Source organism: Puma concolor, chromosome A1 (assembly GCF_028749965.1).
Source record: "Puma concolor isolate L17-30 chromosome A1, mPumCon1.1.hap2, whole genome shotgun sequence".
NCBI classification, from domain to species: domain Eukaryota; kingdom Metazoa; phylum Chordata; class Mammalia; order Carnivora; family Felidae; genus Puma; species Puma concolor.
Window position 1 is genome coordinate 37,168,786 of NC_141667.1, and position 23,914 is coordinate 37,192,699.

Below are 23,914 nucleotides of genomic sequence, written 5' to 3' on the forward strand. Positions count from 1 at the left end.
AAAAGTTGAAACAGTACAGAAACATGTAGAATAAAAAGCAAAAGTCCTCCTCCTTTGCAATTAGCTTATATTTTTAACTGGTCAGCTTACACTCTCATATCTTTTACCCCAATATTTTCTGAAAATCAATGGCAGAATCAATGATAGATTAACTTCCTAAAACATATCTCTAGTCAAATGATCCCCTGGCTCCCATGACTTAGCATTCTCTCCTGGATTAAATAAATCATTCTAGTTTATGATTTGAGCAGCTCGTGTCTCCATTCCCAAAGTGTGGAAATAAACTCTTACCTGTACTCTTTTCTTATGACTAAGTTATTTGTATTCTCACACAACTTCTTACACCTTCCCAAGCTATATTGTACCTTTTCACCTTTGTGAAAATCCACATCACTGAACGTCACTTACTAAACGCCTGCTCATTCTTCAAGGTTTAGCATCTCTTCCATGTGGCCAATTAGAATACAAAAGTTCTTCAGTGGTTTCTCTCTTGTCCCTCTGAACTTTCACTCTGTAGTTTTCATGTGCTAGTATTTTGTATTCCAATTTTTAAAATAAACAGTTTACATTTTTCCCTACATTGTAATCACTTGGCATATCTCTAGCCAGTAATACATATGCTTTAAATAATGAAGTGCCAAAGGTGGATGGAGCTTAATACCTACTGAAAACTCTGACAAGTCTGGGCATGCCAGAACCAGCTGGGAGAGACAACATTTACACCAAGGCCTCTCAGCCTTCAGAGAAAGAAAGGATGGACGTGTCGAAACTGGTGCTTTGCTCTGGAACGGAGAGTCTCAAATGAGAAGGAAGGACAGAGATCATGCCTTAACCCCTTGGCAATTCCTGCAATGAACATAAAACTTTCTGTGAAGGTCAAGAAATTCCAGGGACAAAGTAGAGTAAGTTTTTAAACTTGAGTGTGATTCTATTCAATGTCATTAACAGCACATTTCCTAACTCAGTCTTGAGGGATCGTGCCCTGAATTTTTTTTTTTTTTTTTCTGTCAGTACACCCTGTCAGGAAGCCAATTAAGAGAGACCTGCAACATTAGAAACACTGGATTAAATGCCACCTTTAGAAGATCTTAGTAAAATCACAAAATTGGTATGGGGATAGCATCTTGTAATATAGCTGCCAACTGGGTTTTGTGAGTTATCTTTCTACCTATTCAGAAAACGCTAATCTGGTAGTTCTAATTTTCTAATATTTGAATCCAAGGCTCAAAGTTTAAATAATGTCCACAAATTTATGCAGTTGGTTAATGACAGAGGAAAGAGTTTAATAGCCATGCTATGCTGCCTTCCTAACATCTAATGATTCACTAAGAGCTACGTGAGAGACCAAGTATAAAAAGGATAAACATAAGAGAAATGTCAACAGAGCAGCAAAGCACCACCTGGTGTTGATCCAGCCCATCAGGAGACCAACGTGAGAACAATTTGGTCCATGTGGTAGCAGAAGTGGAATTAGTATCAATGGCTATTGACGTCTATCATGAGCGCCAACATGGATGTATACACCACCTTGTTCTCTGGTGAGAAAAATGAGGGATTTAAACAAGTTGGATTTCAATGATTCTTCTAATAAATGTTTAAAGCTAAATATCAATCTGGTTATATATCATTTATTTGTATTTTCTCATACCTCAGTAAGATGGAAAGCAAGCAAGAATGAACCCAGAATGATGGAACAAATTAGGATCAGCTCTGGAAGGGGTTAGGAGAAGGTGACAGAGGTTGGAGAAGAACGAAGATTGATTTGAGCCCATGATTAAAAGCTGTGGTTGCGTGCTGCCTGGAGGTGTGAGAAGTGGAAGGAACACTGACATGGCAGTGGAAGTTTAAAGGAAATAATCTGGGATATGAATGAAGCAAGCGCTTGAAGGGAACAGTGAGATGAGAACTCTCTTGGGGAGGCATGTTTATGAGACTGGCATTAGTTTCTGGCTCCCTGCCCTATGACCTATTCCATTTTCCTTTTGCAACCTCCTCCTTTCTTGTTATACCAACGAGTTAAGAGACTGGCACAGTCTGGTTGAGGGAGGGTGAAGGGGACTATCAGGTTTTTGGTTTTGTCTTCCTCCTTCTCCCACAGAAGAATCAGTAAGTATGGCAGAGTCAAAGGAACATGGCTTTGAAGTCAGATCCAGGTATGAATCTACCTTTTGTCTGTTACCAGCTGTAATTTGGATAGTTAGCTTGGTTAGGATTGTTATTGACTTGGTTTTCTCTTCAGTCGATCAACCTGTTCTTTCTTCTCTTGCTATCACTCATCTGAGAAATTAAATGGTGACTCTACTAGTATTAAGAACCTCAGAAAGGTAAAAAGAGAGAGAGAACAAAGACTGAGTTTGAAGTGTTTCAGAGATTTATTTCTCATGTGCTGTAATGTCTAGAATTAGAAGGTAAGCAAGATTCACAGTGACAGCACCAAATGGCAGGAAAGAGGGTTCATGCTCCCCACCCATAAACTGCACCTGCCCAATTCTTTGATGTGGACTAGAGGTGTGTTCTAAATTTTATGGAAAACTCTTTGCTTCTGCAGCAGCCAACACTCTATACCCATGAAGGGGACTTCAAGATGTTCCCACTCTTAATCTCCACAGAAATTCTGGACTTGGCACTGTTGAGAAATATCTAAAAGAAGGCTTTCCATAGCAACGCAGCTGGGGGGCCATCAACAATTCTAAGATCATTCAGGAACTTCCAAAAAGATTTCTGAGCTTTGCCAGCCTATGGAACCAGAATCTCTGGGAGCTGTATTTTATACAAATCTTCATTATGTTCTTTTTTTTTTTTAATGTTTTTATTTATTTTTGAGACAGAGAGAGACAGAGCATGAGCAGGAAAGGGGCAAAGATAGAGGGAGACACAGAACCCAAAGCAGGCTCCAGGCTCTGGGCTGTCAGCACAGAGCCCGACGTGGGGCTTGAACTCACAAGCCGTGAGATCATGACCTGAGCCAAAGTCAGACGCCCAACCAACTGAGCCCCCCAGGCGCCCCTATCTTCATTATGTTCTTATGCAAACTAAACTCTGAACATTACGGATGTATGTATGGTATCCCTCATCTAAGGCACATCTATATAAAAGTTATAGCTGTAAATAAACTACATATAAGCTACTAGATTTATATAAGCTACTAGATTATATCTATCTATCTATCTATACCTATATATCTATATCTATATCTATAGAACATATATAGGTATAGATAGATATATCTATATCTATAGAACATATATAGATAGATGCATATCTATCTATAGAACATATATCTATATCTCTATATAGATATATCTACATCTCTATATAGAGATATAGATATAGATATAGAGATATAGATGGACATATATAAATACTACTAGCTCTACCAATTGGCTGAAACATCCTTAGATAATTGATCTAGTTTAAACATAAAAGGGTGTGGCAGAAACTCCAGGCTGCCTATCCAATAGCCCTTCACCCTTTCTTCTTTAAAGTAACTTTATATTGATAGTGTCAGAAATGTTTCTACTTACATATTGCATTTTTCAGGCTCCCTCATAGATAGAAGTAGGCAATAAAATATAAACAGAAGTACTTCACTGGGGCTTCCAAGAAAGCTTTTTAAGAAGGAAAGGGGAGTGGCCCAAAGAGGGGAGTCACCTTTTGCTCTTCCTTCTTTTAAAATGAGGTCATGGAGGTGAGGGCTCCAGCAGCCAAATTGTGATTATAATGTAACCCTGACAATGGAAGCCACAGGTTAAGGTTGATGGAAAAGAGAGAAACAATGGCCTGGGTCCCTGATGACCCCAAAGCTGCCATCTAACACCCGGACTTTAGTTGTTATTTTGGATCTCTAATAAGAATAGCTGAACCTGATTCTAACTGCTACAGAGCTTGTACTTTTATTATGTTATTACTTTTAAAAAGGACATTAGAAAGTGTTCAAAGTCAAGGTGAATGTCAATGTCCAGAAGTGAGTATCGATTCAATGCATGAGTTCATGCTGGGTGTGTGGGAGCACTGCTGGCCTAGAAATCATTAGGAAGAAGAGCTGTTCTGAAGGCCTGAACACCTGTGGTATATAGGGCACAGGTGGCAATCTGGCAACTGTTAAGCCTGGCCTTTTGAGTCATGGCCAAAACTCAATTTCGGTAAATCTATTACCCATACATATGCCCTATTTTCCTAATAGATTTCACTCAGATATGGTAGTTTTCTGTTTAGCTTCCTTATGTTATCACTTACTACATTTGTTAATGGAAAAAAAAAAATACTGTTCCAGGAAAATATCCAAGAGCAATTGATTGGTTTGTACTTCAATGCAGGCTTTCAAATAATTAGTTTACTTCAAGTAAGTGATGACTTCATGGCATGTAAATATCTCCCATGCACGCTTTATTCCAGTTCTTTTTACTTAAGGCATATGACTGTCGATACTGTTAAACTCGGAATGAAAAGCACGTTCTTTCCCTTCCTTAACGTCCCCAGTTTTCTGATTTGTCTCCCCTCTTGGATGTCCAATTAAAAATTTGAGGAGATTACTATGAAAATGAAAGTACAGACAACAATGACAATGTGAAATTTTTGTCTTCTTAAAAATTATGACTAAGCAATAAAATTGTTTCCATCGTGTTTGAATCACTGCAAATAATTTCTATTTTATAAATTTTCAACAACTTGTGCAATAGGGAAGTATTTATATATATATGTTTCCACTTTAGACTTAGGTTAATTTTAAAGCTATAAAAACAAAAATGTAAGAAGGGAAGTATTTATATTTTAACTAAACCAGCAATTCAATAATGCCATAGAATAGGGATTAATTTGTAATTTATCTTTTCTAAAAGGATCACCTCTATTTTTCCATAGAAAAGTCAAAAGGAAATAATTCACATACTTAGAGAAAAATAAAATTTATGGTTAGAAAAGAAGAAAGTTGGCAAAAGACAATAGTGCTGTGGTTCTCACTTTTGTACACCAGGGAAGATCCAAAAGGTCAAGATTAAGTATTCCTAAATCAGGGAGCTGTATTCTCATTCCTGGTGCAGAAGATAAAGATTGGTAACAGACGAGTGTGGACAGATAGCATCAGCTAATTCCCTGTCATCAGAAACAGATTTGGAAATTATGCTGCTACATGGATTTTGTAATACGATGAATCATAGCTATTATATATTGATTAATTCTAAGTGCTTACATTTAACCCTCAAAGAGCATCAAGATTGTTATCCAATTATCTCCATTTCACATATGAGTAATCGAAGAGTTACGGAAATTAGGTAATTTAACTAAATTTTATCCAAGCTGGAAGAAGTGGAACCATATTTCAAATCCATTCTGTTTATTGCTAAAACCTTGGTTTTGAAGCAACATCACAGGGAACTATTCTGCTAAGAATCATATAAAAGATAAATATTACATGTGATGTTAAATAAAAGATGCACCCCTCAGGGATGTATCCAGAATTATACACCATCAAAAGTTGTTGCACTAGCTGTATCTCCATACTTCATGTGGGAATTATCATCGTCTATCATTGATGACACACACCCAAGGTGAATTTTGAAGCCATTCAATAAAATCAGTAACAAAGCTATTAAAAAACAAAATGAAACTCTAACAAATAAATGATGAAGAATTAATTATCTTACTATAGTTATGTAGCACAGCCTAAATACAGGACTTATCTCCATGTATGACAATTATTTCTCATCAAAATCTTTAATGTGTAACTTAAGTGAAATATTTTAGGACTATTGTAAAGGTATATTATTATAAGAAATGATATAGTATAGGAATATATATATCTATCTATATACATACATATAAAATTATATTTGTGTATATACAGTTAAAATCTTTCCATTTTTAAATTAAAGGGTAATTTATATAAATCTTCAAATATGAACACAATAAATGGCAGTAAACAGTCAAATTATCTATGTACAGATATTCACAATTATCCTAGTTGTCCAAAGGCCAATCTCTGCTGTCTACTTTTAATTATTATCTCTTTTATATTTCCATTTGTGTTCCCTTTGAATTCATCAGGCATCTCACATTTCCTTTATCAGTAATTGTTTCTTACTTTCTTAAGCTGTACAATTGTAAAAGATATATTAAAACTTTGAACATTCTTCTACCTAATGCCAAAATAAGTTGGAATGATAATGTCACTACATTAATATCTTTAGGTCCTTGTCCACAGACTGTTCAACAGTACTGAAAAATGTTTCTAAATAATGTACTTAAAATGAAACTCTAGTGTGTAATATCAGTAGATGTTTAAGATTTTGAAAATGGTGAGTATACATTTTTTGCCATGCTTTGCACTTTGTGAGTTTAGACATGAATAAAAGTTTTATGTAGTGACTCACACTCAGGCTTTCTTAAAAATATTTCTTGTTCAATATCAAATACATTTTTGATAACAGCATAGTACATTTAAAAGGTCAGTAAGAGGATGGAAATTGTGCAGAATCAGCTCTATAAATCCTTTTGGTTAGAGCAATGTATGGTGGCCCAATCACTGTTTTTGATATATCTAGGCCATTTCAAAATCAAAAGGCATATTCTGTCAGAGCTTTTCCCTAATGTGAACATCTCAAACATGAAAATCTGTTGCCATCAATGACTTTTAAAAGATATATGTACACGCACAAGGGCATTTTCTGATTTTTTTTCTAGGAAAATAGGGTGACAGAGAAGAAACACAGGTCTTGAACTGGAAATACTAATTTGGCTTTTGCTATTTTGAAATGATAGAACACAACTAATTTTTATACTTATGAGAAGACGGTCTGTGAATATAGTAATCTTGGCTGGAGAGTATGTAACATGTATTAAATAAGGATTGTCTAAATTTGGATGAAACCATAAGACTTACCAACAACATCTGCCATTATCCCTTATTTAAGCCTTGGCTCAAAGTTTCATTTCACTGAGGCCTTCCCTAACCACCTGGCCTATTACTACAAACTGCTTTCTCCCAACACTACCCAACACCCATGCTCTCACACTCCTGATCCTCTTACCTTGCTTTTCCTTTTTTTTTTTCTTTTACATAAAACTTGTGATTTCATAATATTATGTAATTTACTTTTTATTGTGTTTATTTCTGTATGCCTCTCCATAAAATAGAAACTTCATAGGAATGGGAACATTTTTTCTCTTTTTTTCACAGAAGGATCCTAAGCACTTAAACACTAAAAGGCACTTAACAGTAAGTCAATATGTATTTATTAAAAGACAAAGACTATTTTGCATTGAGGAAAACTGAACAAAAATATTTAATTTTCTCATGTTACAGCAAGTCGTATCAATCAAAGGGCAGAGACAGTTTATAACCTGTTGTAATATAAAAATAATACAAGTCAGTTGTACTTTCATTGAATTGTGGATAATATTACTTTAAAAGACATGGCGCTTTTCCATATTATCATAAAAGAGATTAAAAGGCTCTTGGGGTTTATCAGAGTTCATAAAAATTGATCTTTAAAATCTGCTGTAATACTTTCACATGGGGAAAATGAAAGAACTTGAGAGACTCCAAGGGTCACAGTTCTATTTTGCTTGAAAATGATGTGGCAAGTTAGAGAATACTGGGGAAAGTATCCAGAACCCTATAAGTGTGTGATAAATAACATCCCAGCTACCGTGATTCCTCCATCTATCCCTATGCTTAATGTTCAAGTATTTTCATTTAGTCTATGATTTGACACTAAGTGTTGTGAACCATATTCTATAAAGAAATTAAGGAGCTGTAACCATTCAAAGCTCATGTCAAAGGTTTGGGTTAGAACCTCTAGCCTTAAAGCTTTATTATACAATTCACCAGGTACTGAATGCTTGCAACAAAAACAAATCATATTACATCTTTGCCCTCAAATATGTAATGATGTTTTCGGAAAGCCTGACATATACCTAATTGATTCTGACATAGGTAAGGCCCTAAGATCTTCCCTAAAAGGGAATAATTAACCTTGAGTTGAGAAGAGTGAGCGACGTTGCCTATGGGCTTCACAGAGTAAGATATTTTATTTGAGTTGCAGTTTAAAGTAGGATTTCACAGAGAATAAGGCTGAGGCATAGCATCAAGTTTCTGAGATATGAAATGCCATTGTATTTTGAGGGAAAGTCAATTTTGTGTGATGAGAAGCCAGGGCATTTAAGAAAAATATTAGCCCTATGAATGAAAAGAGAGGCTGAAGTGAAAAGCTATGGAACTCACCAAATAGCATTTAGATTTTATTCTGGAAGCAATAGTGGGGAATTCCTAAAGAACTGTAATAGGAAAATGAAGTCATATTTGGACCAATTCTAAAAAAAAAGTGTTTTTTTCTGATAATAAATAGCTTGACAAGTGTACAATGCCTGCAGGGCTATAGAAGTTAGGTGATTCTTCAGAAATCCCATGCATCTCCCACAGTATTAAAGGAGAAATCAAATATATACACAAGGAGTAAGGCCCAACAATCAGTGATTGAAGTGTCCACCACCCCTAAGGCAACCAGCTTAAATTTCTCCAATCAAGGCACAAAATATTGTGGTATGATGAGCCTACGATGCATCAACCTGTTATGTGCCGGGCACTCTTTGTGATGAGTGCACCAAGATATGCTCCCTAATCTCAAGAAGTTTCAGAAACTGATGAGACATGGAATAGTATCTTGAAGCATGAAAGCTAAATAGATGAAACATGGCAAAAAGAAAATTTGAAACACAGGGAGCAGCATGAAAGTATGAGAGAGAATTGCTCATTTGGAAACTGTAAGGAAATTCAGTAGAACTAGATCATAGAATTCCAACAGTGCAGGGACAAAGAAATAAATGTGTAAGATATGCGTAGTCAGGAATCAGACCATGTTGGAATTGGCCTTGCTTATAGATTAACCATGAATTCATGCTTTTCAGAATTGGTTGGTCCCTCAGTGATGCCTGACAAGTGTAGAGGTCACAGCTACTTTACTTAATACATACAAAAATATTACTTATTCCTAAACAGTTATTTCAAACTTTTGCATTTTCTTCTAGCCTCCTTGGGTCTTCCTCCTTCTCAGCATTCTAACACCAACAACAAAAGGATTTTGTTATTTTCTTCTCAGAAACAAATTGTGATGCTACAATTCCCAGTCAGCCCCTACCCATTCGTTATCCCTCCTCCCCAGTGGTCCCTGCTGTTGCTGACATAACCATCATTATTAAGTTGTTTAATAACCAAATTTCTTACTATTCATACTCTTTTCTCAGTGGAAGAGGAACCTCTCCTTTCATCCAATATATAGAGGTATATATATTGGTATATATTCATCCAATATATAGAGGTATATATACTTTGCCCTAGAATCAATCCCATCCTTTCCTATTTACACTTGACCTTTCTCTACCAATCATTCTTTGCCTAGCCTGTTACACTCCCTTTTCCTTCTCAAGTGGCTACTACACATATGAGCTTATTCAAGGATCTTCCATCTTCAACAGAAAGCCTCTGTCATATCGTCCACATACCCACCCTTGGCTTCTCTGCCTTCCGAACCTTTTCTATAAGAAACCATTTTCACCTGAACTTACTGGGGTTTGGCTTCCACCATCCTTTTCACTGAGCCATTTTTCAACAAGTTTCAACCATAACACTGGTCTATATGTGAAAATCACAAATCAGCATACATTGCCCCAGAACTCTAAAATATTATTTGAGATACATATTTTGAAGTCACTTTTTATTTCTAGAAAAGTATATAGGCTAACTCTTATCTAGTAAGCCTTGCCATGTAAAACCTTACCCAAAATCATTCTTAAATTTATCTCTTGATGTCGTACAAGGTTTGCACAAAATGTTACCCATGCTCCAAATAATACATAAGACTTTGGGGATTTTATCCTAATTCTTCTGAAACTGTGTCTGGGACTTGTTTTTCAGGGGCCTTTAGCCTATCTTCTGTGTGCTCAGATATTCACCCTATCCAACCCTATGCCTCCTGTTCACAGCCTCTCTGGTCACTTGGTAAGTTGCTTAACTTCCTTGAACTTTTTGACATCCTGTGAGCTCATTCGTTTGTTCATTAATTCTTTCATTCCTCCAATATTTAACGGGTGCCATTATAAGACATGTGCTTGGCCATGGATTATTCTGAATAACATAGTTCTGACCCTTTGGGTCTCATGTCAGCTGGGAAAATCAAAGGCATATTGTGAGGAACAAACAAAGAAACTAATATACACAAATGCTTTATGGATTAAAATTGTATTTCTTAGAGAAATGTTACAGTGAGTCTATAAGAAGGTAAGAAAGTAGAGAAAGTGAGGCTTAAATTATTTGTTTTTTCACCCATCCCAAGATCTGACACAGGCCTTCTGGATGATTAATAAGCACTGCCTACATACAAATAAAATAGCTTTGCCATGTTGACACTTAGAACATTTTGTCAGAAGTTAGATATATGTAACCAATTATAACAAACCAAGAAAACATTTAAATTGATCTCACCTCTTCTCCTGAAAATTTTAGACTATCACCGAATTTCTGGGCACTGGAATCATACTACACAGCAGTTGATAACTTCTGATACCTACCATTGGGCCATAATGAGCGTCCGACCAGCTACTCTCTCATATGATACCTAGGAACCACGAAGAGCATCTAACCCATATTTAACCAGAAAGCATTTCTTAAAAGAGCCCCTTCAGTATGAGAAGTACAAGCCCTAGAAAAAAAATATTCAGTAGGTTTGACAAATAAGCTCAACCAAGGTTTGACACGTCCTTTGACTTCTTTAAATGAAAGAATATGTGTTTTGAAGTAAAACCCTTTCTATCTGTGCATGCCAAGTTCTTTTCCTAAAACTGCGGGACTCTAGGGTTGCCAGCAATTGTTCTCTATTTTTAAAATAATATTACAGGGGCACCTGGGTGGCTCAGTTGGTTGAGCGTCCGACTTTGGCTCAGGTCACAATCTGATAGCTCGTGAGTTCGAGCCCTGTGTCGGGCTCTGTGCTGACAGCTTGGAGTCTGGAGCCAGCTTCGGATTCTGTGTCTCCCTCTCTCTCTGCTCCTCCCCAACTCACACTCTGTCTCTCTCTCTCTCAAAAACAAATAAAGACTAAAAATTTTTTTTAATAATAATATTATATTACACTTTAGTAAATTTCTCTCTAGATTGTAAGTACTCCCTCCCCCCCCCCCCCAATACCGGATTTTTATTCTCAGATCAACCTTTGGAGGAATGAGAAGCAATTAGAGAATGGACAGCTCTCAAAGGTCAATGGATTGGCTGAGCTGGGACCTCCATGTGACTTAACATAACTTCGAATCCAGTATAACCTATAAAATACTCCACATTTTATATGTAAAATAGAGAGAGGATTATTCTTTCTTATGTTTCATAACAAAACAATTGTAGACTACTTCTCACAAAGATTTTTATGAAAGATTTTGCTAGCCACACTGTGTATACACTGAGACTGAACATGGTCTACTGAGTTTTTATAGTTTAGTTGACTCTCTTTTTCTAAGTATTGAATTTCTCCTTTGTAATTAAATGATAGATTTTAATTTACATATATGTGTGTGTATGTATGTATGTGTATGTATATATATATATATAGAGAGAGAGAGAAAGGGAGACAGAGGGAGAGAGACAGAGAGAGAGACAAAGAATGGAAGAGAGAGAGAGATTTATTTTAGTCGCTTCAGTCACTCAGAAAAAAGGAATGAGGTCTCATGATCACCTGAAAGTGTAAAAAATTTTTAATAACAGAATACCACTAATGATCTAGAATATTTTGTACTCTAACAAAATAAATCTATTTTGTTTCCAAAAATGATATTTTAAAGTATCTATCGCCATGGTTTCCCCTATTAATGCAGCATTTTTATATATTCCTTTTACACAAACAGAAGTTTATAGACTAAAATATATATGCTTTCTAAAAATTCATAAAAATGTACAATCATAAATTCCAATATTTTGTTTACCTTTAGTATTTTCTTTCTCTTTTTTTAAGTTTATTTTATTTATTTTGAAAGAGAGAGAGAGAGACGGGAGGAAAGAAAGGAAAAGACAATTCCAAGGAGGCTCTTGTGCTGTCAGCATGGAGCCTGATGCAGGCTCAAACTCACAAACCATGAGACAATGACCTGAGCCATAATCAAGAGTCAGACGCTTAACTGATTAGCGACCCAGGTGCCCTTAGCATTTTCTCTTCACAACCTACTCTGTTGATAACTTTTCTAGAGCTACACACACACACACAAATGCTAGCACATACCAAGACATACAAGCAAAAACAAAACACTGGATTTTTCAATTTTGAAATATTGGTCAATATTTGGCAATTACGTTATCTGTTTTGTAGTACACATATTATATAAAATATTATAGTGTTAATAGACATCTACCATTGAAATATGGGAAAATCATGCCATGGATGTTAACATAAACAGTGATACAGATGATATTTCATAGAAATGATAAATTCACTCAAAATTGGGGCAATTTTGGGGACAGCAGTGTGTCTCATTTGGTTAAGCATCCAATTCTTGATTTCAGCTCAGGTCATGATCTCACTGGTTGTTAGTTCAAGCCCCACTTTGAGCTCTGTGCTGACAGAACAGAGCCTGCTTGGGATTCTTTCTCCCTCTCTCTCCCTGCCCATCCCCTGCTCACATCCTCTCTTCTCTCTAAATAAATAAACATGCTCACTTTGGCAGCACATATACTAAAATTGGAACGATACAGAGAAATTTAGCATGGTGCCTGTGCAAGGATGACATACAAATTCGTGAAGTGTTCCATATTTTTGTCATGAGGAGCTAAAAATTGCTATAAATGAGGTGCAAAATAAAATGGAGGCAGCCATAGCATGGACTGAAAGGCAGAGGAGACAATAGATGAATTAGAAAGTAAAATTATGGAAAAAGAGGAAGCTGAGAAAAAGAAAGAAAAAAAATCCAGAAGTATGAGGGGAGAATTAGAGAACTAAGCAATGCAATCAAATGGAACAATATCTGTAACAAGAATTCCAGAAGATGAAGAGAGAGAAAGGGCTGAAGGTGTACTTGAACAAATCATAGCTGACAACTTCACTGATCTGGGGAAGGAAAAAGGCATGGAAATCCAAGAGGCACAGAGAACTCCCTTCAGACGTAACTTGAATCGACCTTCTACACGACATATCATAGTGAAACTGGCAAATTGCAAGGATAAGGAGAAAATTATGAAAGCAGGTAGAGATAAACACGCTCTAGCTTACAAAGGTAGACACATAAGAATAGTAGCAGACCTATCTACCGAAACTTTGCAGGCCAGAAAGGAATGGCAGGAAACCTTCAATGGGATGAACAGAAAAAATATGCAGCTGAGAATCCTTTATCCAGCAAGTCTGTCATTCAGAATAGAAGGAGAGATACAGGTTTTCCCAAACAAACAAAAACTGAAGGAATTCATCACCACTAAACCAGCCCTACAAAAGATCCTAAGGGGGATTCTGTGAGCAAAATGTTGCAAGGACCACAAAGTACCAGAGACGTCACTCCAAGCATGAAACCAAAGGACATCACAATGACTCTAAACCCATATCTTTCTATGATAACACTGAATGTAAATGGACTGAATGCTCCAACCAAAAAAACCTAGGGTATCAGAATGGATAAAAAACAAACAAACAAACAAACAAGACCCATCTATTTGTTGTCTACAAGAGACTCATTTTAGACCTGAGGACACCTTCAGATTGGAAGTGAGGGGATGAGAACTATCTGTCAGGCTACTGGAAATCAAAAGAAAGCTGGACTAGCCATACTTATATCAGACAAACTAGACTTTAAATTAAAGGATGTAACAAGAGATGAAGAAGGGCATTATATAATAATTACAGGGTCTATCCATCAGGAAGAGAAAACAATTATAAATGTCTATGTCCTGAAATGGGAGCCCCCAAATATATAAAACAATGAATCACAAACATAAGCAACCTTATTGATGAGAATGTGGTAATTGCAGGTGACTGTAATACCCCACTTACAACAGTGGATAGATCATCTAGACACAGGATCAATAAAGAAACAAGGGCCCTGAATGATACATTGGATCAGATGGACTTGACAGACATATTTAGAACTCTGCATGCCAAACAAAATATACCTTCTTCTCAAGTGCACATGGAACATTCTCCAAGATAGATCACATACTGGGTCACAAAACAGACTTTAATAAGTATAAAAGAGTTGAGATCAGACCATGTACACTTTCAGACCACAATGCTATGAAACTTGAAATCAACTACAGGAAAAAGTCTGGAAAACCTCCAAAAGCATGGAGGTTAAAGAACACCCTACTAAAGAATGAATGGGTCCACCAGGCAATTAGAGAAGAAATTAAAAAATATATGGAAACAAATGAAAATGAAAATACAACAATCCAAATGCAGTGAAGGCAGTCCTGAGAGGAAAATACATTGCAATCCAGGCCTCTCTCCAGAAAAAAGAAAAATCCCAAATACAAAATATAACAGCACACCTAAAGGAAATAGAAGCAGAACAGCAAAGACACCCCAAACCCAGCAGAAGAAGAGAAATAATAAAGATCAGAGCAGAAATAAACAATATAGAATCTAAAAAAAAAAAAAAAAACTGTAGAGCATATCAATGAAACCAAGAGTTGTTTTTTTGAAAAAATAAACAAAATTGATAAACCTCTAGTCAGGCTTCTCAAAAGGAAAGGGAGATGGCCCAAATAGATAAAATAATGAATGAAAATGGAATTATTACAACCAATCCCTCAGAAATACAAGCAATTATCAGGGAATACTATGACAAATTATATGCCAACAAACTGGACAACCTGGAAGAAATGGACAAATTCCTAAACACCCACACACTTCTAAAACTCAAACAGGAAGAAATAGAAAACTTGAACAGACCCATAACCAGCAAAGAAATTGAATCAGTTATCAAAAATCTCCTAACAAATAAGTGTCCAGGACCAGATGGCTTCCCTGGGGAATTCTACCAGACATTTAAAGCAGAGATAATACCTATCCTTCTCAAGCTGTTCCAAAAAATAGAAAGGGAAGGAAAATTTCCAGACTCATTCTATGAAGCCAGCATTGCTTTGATTCCCAAACCAGACAGAGACCCAGCAAAGAAAGAGAACTACAGGCCAGTATCCCTGATGAATATGGATGCAAAAATTCTCAACAAGATACTAGCAAATAGAATTCAACAGCATATGAAAAGAATTATTCACCATGATCAAGTGGGATTCATTCCTGGGATGCAGGGCTGGTTCAACATTCACAAATCAATCAATATGATACATCACATTAATAAAAGAAAAGATAAGAACCATATGATCCTGTCAATCGATGCAAAAAAGGCCTTTGACAAAATTCAGCAACCTTTCTTAATAAAAACCCTCGAGACAGTCGGGATAGAAGGAACATACTTAAACATCATAAAAGCCATTTATGAAAAGCCCACAGCTAACATCATCCTCAACGGGGAAAAACTGAGAGCTTTTTTCCTGAGATCAGGAACACGACAGGGATGCCCACTCTCACTGCTGTTGTTTGACATAGTGTCGGAAGCGCTAGCATCAGCAATCAGACAACAAAAGGAAATCAAAGGCATCAAAACTGGCAAAGATGAAGTCAAGCTTTCACTTTTTTCAGGTGACATGATATTATACATGGAAAACCCGATAGACTCCACCAAAAGTCTGCTAGAACTGATACATGAATTCAGCAAAGTCGCAGGATACAAAATTAATGTACAGAAATCAGTTGCATTCTTATACACTAATAATGAAGCAACAGAAAGACAAAGAAACTGATCCCATTCACAATTGCACCAAGAAGCATAAAATACCTAGGAATAAACCTAACCAAAGATGTAAAAGATCTGTATGCTGAAAACTATAGAAAGCTTATGAAGGAAATTGAAGAAGATATAAAGAAATGGAAAAACATTCCGTGCTCATGGATTGGAAGAATAAATATTGTTAAAATGTCAGTACTACCCAAAGCTATCTACACATTCAATGCAATCCCAATCAAAATTGCACCAGCATTCTTCTCAAAGCTAGAACAAGCAATCCTAAAATTTGTATGGAACCACAAAAGACCCCGAATAGCCAAAGTAATATTGAAGAAGACCAAAGATGGAGGCATCACAATCCGACTTTAGCCTCTACTACAAAGCTATAATCATCAAGACATCATGGTATTGGCACAAAAACAGACACATAGACCAACGGAATAGAATAGAGACTCCAGAATTCGACCCATAAAAGTATGGCCAACTAATCTTTGACAGAGCAGGAAAGAATATCCAATGGAAAAAAGTCTCTTTAACAAAATGGTGCTGGGAGAACAGCAACATGCAGAAGAATGAAACTAGACCACTTTCTTACACCATTCACAAAAATGAACTCAAAATGGATAAAGGACCTGAATGTGAGACAGGAAACCATCAAAACCCTAGGGGAGAAAGCAGAAAAAAACCTCTCTGACCTCAGCCGCAGCAATTTCTTACTTGACACATCTCCAAAGGCAAGGGAATTAAAAGCAAAAATGAACTATTGGGACCTCATGAAGATAAAAAGCTTCTGCACTGCAAAGGAAACAAACAACAAAACTAAAAGGTAAGTGACAGAATGGGAAAAGATGTTTGCAATGACATATCAGACAAAGGGCTGGTATCCAACATCTATAAAGAACTCACCAAACTCCACACCCGAAAAACAAAAACTCCAGTGAAGAAATGGGCCAAAAACATGAATAGATACTTCTCTAAAGAAGACATCCAGATAGCCAACAGGCACATGAAAAGATACTCAATGTCACTCCTCATCAGGGAAATACAAATCAAAACCACACTGAGATAGCACCTCACGCCAGTCAGAGTGGCCAAAATGAACGAATCAGGAAACTATAGATGCTGGAGAGGATGTGGAGAAATAGGAACCCTCTTGCACTGTTGGTGGGAATGCAAACTGGTGTAGCCACTCTGGAAAACAGTGTGGAGGTTCCTCAAAAAATTAAAAATAGACCTACCCTTGAACCAGCAATAGCACTGCTAGGAATTTACCCAAGGGATATAGGAGTGCTGATGCATACAGGCACCTGTACCTCAATGTTTATAGCAGCACTTTCAACAATAGCCAAATTATGGAAAGAGCCTAAATGTCCATCAACTGATGAATGGATGAAAAAATTGTGGTTTATATACACAATGGAATACTACGTGGCAATGAGAAAGAATGAAATATGGCCTTTTGTAGCAATGTGGATGGAACTGGAGAGTGTTATGCTAAGTGAAATAAGTCATACAGAGAAAGACAGATCCCATATGTTTTCCCTCTTATGTGGATGCTGAGAACTTAACAGAAGACCATGGGGGGGGGGGGAGGAAAAAAAAAGTTAGAGCAGGAGGGAGCCAAACCATAAGAAACTTAAAAACTGAGAACAAACTGAGGGTTGATGGGGGGTGGGAGGGCGGGGAAAGTGGGTGATGGGCACTGAGGAGGGCCCTGTTGGGATGAGCCCTGGGTGTTGTATTGAAACCACTTTGACAATAAATTTCATATTAAAAAATAAAATAAATAAGTAAACATTTAAAAATTATAAAATTTGGACAATTTAGAAGAATGCAAATTTTCTTGTTTTAAAATTAATGTGTTCTAGCTAAGGCATGCTACATCATGTTGTGGCCATACTACAGATTTTAAAGCAAGTAGAAAGTTATGCCATTTTTCTGATAGATTTTAACAGTGTAAAGACTCAATGATTCAGGTAAAAACTTATTGATTAATTCACTTAAAATTTTTAAGATTTTGTAAATCAAGTTTAAATTAATGTGTTTATTAAAAAGAAAATATTTATGAAGATTCTTATTTACCAGTCCTGGACACAAACAATTTTCACAGTGTCTAAAATAATACATAATATGTAGGGGCACTTGGGTGGCTCAGTCTGTTAAGAATCCGACTTCGGCTCAGGTCATGATCTCCTGGTTCATGATTTCGAGTTTCACATCGGGCTCTCTATGCTGTAAGCACAGAGCCCACTTCAGATCCTCTGTCCCCCTCTCTCTCTGCCTGTGCCCTACTTGTACACTCACTCACTCTCTCTCTCTTGCTCTCTCTCAAAATAAATAAACATTAAAAATTAAAAAAAATAGTAAGTAATGTGTACTATGTAGACATATGGGTGAAGGATTTTTGGATTAGGTGAATGGATATTAGATTTGGTAAAGTATCAACTTGTCATTTCACATTGTAGCTTCAATAACCTATAATTCTTGTTTAAAATTGGATTGCATTTGTGCAATAATGTGTCTGATCTTAGCACATAATTTAAACATTATTAGTCACCATGGTGATACAGCCTAAAAGTTTGCATAATCATAAATAAATCCTAAAATTAACAGCTTGGCCATATTACCTTAAATTCAATCTGTTAGTAGATGAAAATGACTTGGAAAAAATAATTTATGTTCTGTGAACTCACTGTTTTGCTTAGTAATTCTCAGTAGGGAGTGGCATGATTTTCTCCTCACTTTATTAAAATTCCTAATGACACTTTTTATAGAATTTAAGAAAATCTACATGTATAACTGCACAACTCTTCTTTTGATGAATTTTCCCCTTTGTATCATACTCTCTATCCTAATAGTTACTGTAAAATAAAATCAAATGTTATCAAGGAGAATAAAATGTCATAAATTGATGATGAGTAACATTATACAAGGTTTAACATGCAAACTGAAACTTGATTAGATGGCAGTTTCAAATGACTAAGTGGGCAGCAGAGCAAAATGATGGTTGATTAGGGTCTTCCCAGTGGCAATTTCTACTTTTACAGAGTAAAATACTAAATAATCCTGATTATACTATATTATAATTGTAACTAATTTCTTTACCAGTATGAAGCCAGCTGGAGTCAAGTTGCACTGGTCTGTGTGTGTGTGTGTGTGTGTGTGTGTGTGTGTGTGTGTGAGTGTGTGTGTGTGTGTTGTGTGTGGATGTGAAGGGCTAACAATCTTCCAGGGAGTAGTTCTTATATTTCCTAATAGTTTAAATGCTCTTATTTTCTTTCTCACCCACTGTATTATCTAGTGTATGCACAGGAAAGTATGCACCTTCACCTGGAAATCACAAATCTAGAAATAAGAACTAATTCCTTGTCTAGATATAAGCTCATATAAACAAAAATCCTGGAGATGACCTTTTGTTCCATTCTGTCTTTTCCAGTTTATATCCAAGCCAAGTGAGGGTTCTAATTTTAAAATACATCCAGACCTTAGCCTCTTTCACTACCTCTTCCACTAATAGCCTGGCCCTAACCATTCTCATCTATTGCCTGTGTCAGTACAATAATCCAGGCATCTGCCCATGTTTATACCATTAGCAATACAGCAGCCAGTTCACTAAAACCTGAGTCATGTCACACCATTCTTCAGAAATGTTTTTGCATTTCTATATACCATTAATGAAGTAGCAGAGAGTAAAATAAGAAGTCAGTCCCACTTACAATTGTACCAAAACCAATAAGATACCAGAAATAAACCTAATCACAGAGGTGAAAGACCTGTACTCTGAAATGATAAAACACCAACGAAAGAAGTTAAAAATGACACAAATAAATGGAAAAGCATCCCATGCTCATAGATTAGAAGAACAAATATTGTTAAAATTTCTATACTATCCAAGAAATCTACATAACATATTTAATGCAGTCCTTATCATAATATCAGTAGAATTTTTCACAGAGCTAGAACAAACAATCCTAAAATGTGTATGGAACCACAAAAATCTCAAATAGCTAAAGCAACTTTGAAAAAGAAAAGCAAAGCTGGAGATGTCTCAATTCTGGACTTCAAGTTATGTTACAAAGCTATAGTGATCAAAACAGTATGGTACTGGCACAAAAATAGACACATGGATCAACAGAACAAATAGAAAACTGAGAAATGAACCCATAACTATATGGTCAATTAATCTTAGACAAGCAGGAAAATGAAACCATAAAATCCTATAGGACAACACAGATAATAATCTCTTTGACAAAGGCTGTAGCAACTTCTTACTAGATATGTGTCCGGAGGCAAGAGAGACAAAAGCAAAAATAAACTACTGGCACTACATCAAAATAAAAAGCTTCTGCACAGTGAAGGAAACAATCAACAAAACTAAAAGGCAACTTCCAGGATGGGAGAAGATATTTGCAAATGACATATCTGATAAAGAGTTAGTATCCAAAATCTATAAATAACTTACTGAACTCAACACCCCAAATACAAATAATCTAGTGAAGAAATGGGCAGAAGACACAAACAGACATTTTCCAAAGAAGACATCCAGATGGCAAACAGCCACATGAAAAGATGCTTAACATCACTCATCATCAGGGAAGTGCAAATCAAAACTACAATGAGATACCACTGCACACTGTCAGAATGGCTAAAATTAACAATATAGAAAACAACAGATGTTGGTGAGAATGTGGAGAAAGGGGAACCCTCTTAAACTGCTTGTGGTAATGCAAACTGGTGCAGCCGCTCTGGAAAACGGTATGGAGTTTCCTCTTAAAAACAGAACTACCCTACGATCCAACATTGCACTACTAGGTATTTACCCAAAGAATACAAAAATACTAATTCAATGGGATACATACAGCCCAAATAGCAGCATTATCAATAATAGCCAAATTATGGAAACATTCCAAGTATCCATTGACCGATGAGTGGATAAAGAAGATGTAGTGTGTATATATATATATATATATATACACACACACACATACACAATGGAATATTATTCAGCCATAAAAGAAAATGAAATCTTGCCAATTCCAGGAGCATGTGTGGAATAGAGAGTATTACACTAAGTGAAATAAGTCAGTTGGAGAAAGACAAACACCACATGATTTCACTTACATGTGGAATTTAAGAAACAAAACAAAATAAGCAAAGGGGAAAAAAAGAGAGCAAGAAGGAGGCAAACCAGGGAACAGATTCTTAAGTATAGAGAACAAACTGATGGTTACCAGAGGGGAGGTGGGTGGGGAATGGGTTAAATAGGTGATGGGGATTAAGGAGTTCACTTGTTGTGATGAGCACCAGGTGATGTATAAAACTGTTGACTTTCTATATGGTATACCTGAAACTAATATTACACTGTATGCTAACTCACTGGAATTTAAATAAAAACTTAAAAAATAAAACATTTAAATGATCTCCCAAAACAAGTTAGAAGTCAATCTTTACGATGGTTTACAAGACACTAGAGCTACACTGCCCACATGTGGCTACTGAGCACTTGAAATATGTCTGGGCAAAATTGAAATATGCTGTATATATAAATTATACACTGGACTTCAAAGACTTAGAATGAAAAACTGTAAAGACTTAAAAAGTAAAACACTTTGTTAATACTTTTACATTGATTACAACTGAAAATTTTATTTTGCATGTTTTGGAGTAAATAAAATACAACATTAATTTTATCTGCTTACTTTTGATTTTTACTTAAAATTTTTTTAATTTAAGTATAATTAATATACAGTTTGGTGTGTAGAATATAATGATTCAACAATTCTGTACATTACTCAGTGCTCATCATGATAAATGTACTTGTAATCCACTTCACTTATTTCACCCATTTATCTGCTTATTTTTGTATTTTTGTCATACATACTAAAAAATTAAAACTTACATATATGGTTCATATTATTTTTTTCTCTGGAAATCACTGTACTAGAAGGTCTGGTGACAGTTGCTTCTCTGACCCTACCCCCTAATTCCTGCCTCATCTCTGGCTGAGCTGGGACCACACTGGCTTCCTTGTTCTTCATTCATTCCTTGTGTCAGGTTCACACTTGCCAAAGAATAATATCAAACTTTATGTGCCTTAAAGCTGGTAAATGGTGGGCCAATCAGGTAGCAAATTTTTGTGAACAATATATAGTCTTCTAGACACTGAAATTTTATAGTAAACATTATAGTCATATGTTCTCTGTACCCAAGGAGCCTGCATTCTAGTTGGGATATGTTATAATGCTTATAAAATGCAAATTTTAGAATCTTCATTCACTCAATATAATAATTGATTAAATATCTGAAACTTAGCAAACTACTGGAAAAACAATGTAGAGTGTTTGCTTTGTAAAATATTGCCAAAGAAGTGAAGATGATTATTAAGATAGATTCAACAAAAATCTTTCTCTTTCTCTCTCTCTCTCTCAATCATACAAAACTATTACCCAGGTTTTATTTTCTCTGTAGAGCTTCTCTTTACCTAAAATTATTGTTTTATATTGTTAAATTGTATATTCCATTATTCTGCAACTAAATGTAGGGTTGATTCTAGTTTATCATAGCACATGGGAAGCACCCATTACATATTTATTAAATGCACATATTAATTAAATGTCAAATATATTGCAATAATCATTGTAATTCAAAGGAAAATTAGTATCCTAACTGAAAGCGGAATTTGACTCTCTTGAAAGAGCAATGAATATTGTGAATTTTAACAATTATGTCTTTGCTTAATTTTTTAAGTTATTCTGAACTCTAAAACAAATGGATGATTAAGAAGTAACTATTACGAAAATACTTACAATAAAGAGAGAAAAATGATAGTTAAAAACAGTTGAATGCTAATACATTATAACATATTACATTTATTACATATAATAAATCTTTTACATAATATAGATTCTTAAAAGCTTCTTATAAAACAAATGTAATCATAATATGCATCAATTATAATTAAACAATAGCAATAATCTGTGCCTCAGATAAACCTCACTGGCTACGATACTGCCACTGTGCAAAGCTGTATAATTAAACAACAAAATTATATAAAGGGATATTTTTGGTGAAGCTTTACATAAGATAAAGATTTTTATATATACATTTTCATGCTTAGTTTTAATGATAATCAGGTTTTAATTGCATAGACTTAACATAATAACTGCTTTTATAATGGCATTTTTGACACTAATTTTATCATTAACAAACCTATTTTTTTTAATGTTTATTTATTTTTGGGAGAGAGAGAAAGAGAGAGAGCGAGTGCAAGCGAGGGAGGGGCAGAGAGAGAGGGAGACACAGAATCGGAAACAGGCTCTAGGCTCTAAGCTGTCAGCACAGAGCCTAACAGGGGCTCAAAATCACAGACTGTGAGATCATGACCTGAGCCGCATTTGGATGCTCACCCAACTGAGTCATTCAGGCACCCCTACAAACCTATTTTTACCTGAAATTAACAGCACCTACAAATATATAATTTCATTCAAAATAATCTCACTTTGGGAGCCAAATAATAAAATGGATAGAGATGTATCATGAAAGTGAACACACAGTAATAAAAAATAAGTATTTTGTAAGGTCCTTACAATTATTTTAAACAACAGCTCATTATTTCAATCCTTCCTATCTCCTCAATCAAAATATGCTAAAAATCATGTCAATAAAAATAATATTAAGAATGCAACAGAATTGCCTGGATGGCTTAGTTGGTTAAGCATCTGACTTCTGCTGAGGTCATGATCTCACTGTTTGTGAGTTCAAGCCTCCCGTCAGGCTCTGTGCTGACAGCTCAGAGCCTAGGGCCTGCCTCGGTTTCTGTGTCTCCCTCTCTCTCTCACTCTGTCCCTTCCCACTCATGCTCACTCTCTCTCTCTCTCTCTCAAAAATAAACATTTAAAAAAATTAAAAAAAGAAAGAATGCCTTGGAACATATTTGAGGTAAACAGGCATCCAAAAAGATATGTTTACTATGGAACAGGAAAATGATTATTGTGTTAACTTTCCAAAATGATTTAGAATTTTTTTTTCTTAAATTTTGAAGCATCTAGTGTCATCTAGGGGTTCTTGGATACCTTTTGGAATTTATATTACTACAAACAATCTAACAATA

The 23,914-nt window shown here is 35.6% G+C and overlaps 1 protein-coding gene and 2 non-coding genes across 3 annotated transcripts in view; 1 reads left to right on the forward strand and 2 right to left on the reverse strand.

Moving 5' to 3' along the window:
- The window catches only part of HCN1 (hyperpolarization activated cyclic nucleotide gated potassium channel 1), a 393,972-nt gene that overhangs the window by 207,624 nt on the left and 162,434 nt on the right, over nt 1-23,914 (reverse strand). The gene's annotated exons all lie outside the window — the stretch shown is intronic.
- On the forward strand, nt 12,684-12,790 carry LOC112861772 (U6 spliceosomal RNA). The gene has a single exon (XR_003223672.1). It is a non-coding gene; the product is annotated as a U6 spliceosomal RNA (small nuclear RNA).
- On the reverse strand, nt 22,690-22,830 carry LOC147584108 (U4 spliceosomal RNA). Its single transcript, XR_015241493.1, has one exon. It is a non-coding gene; the product is annotated as a U4 spliceosomal RNA (small nuclear RNA).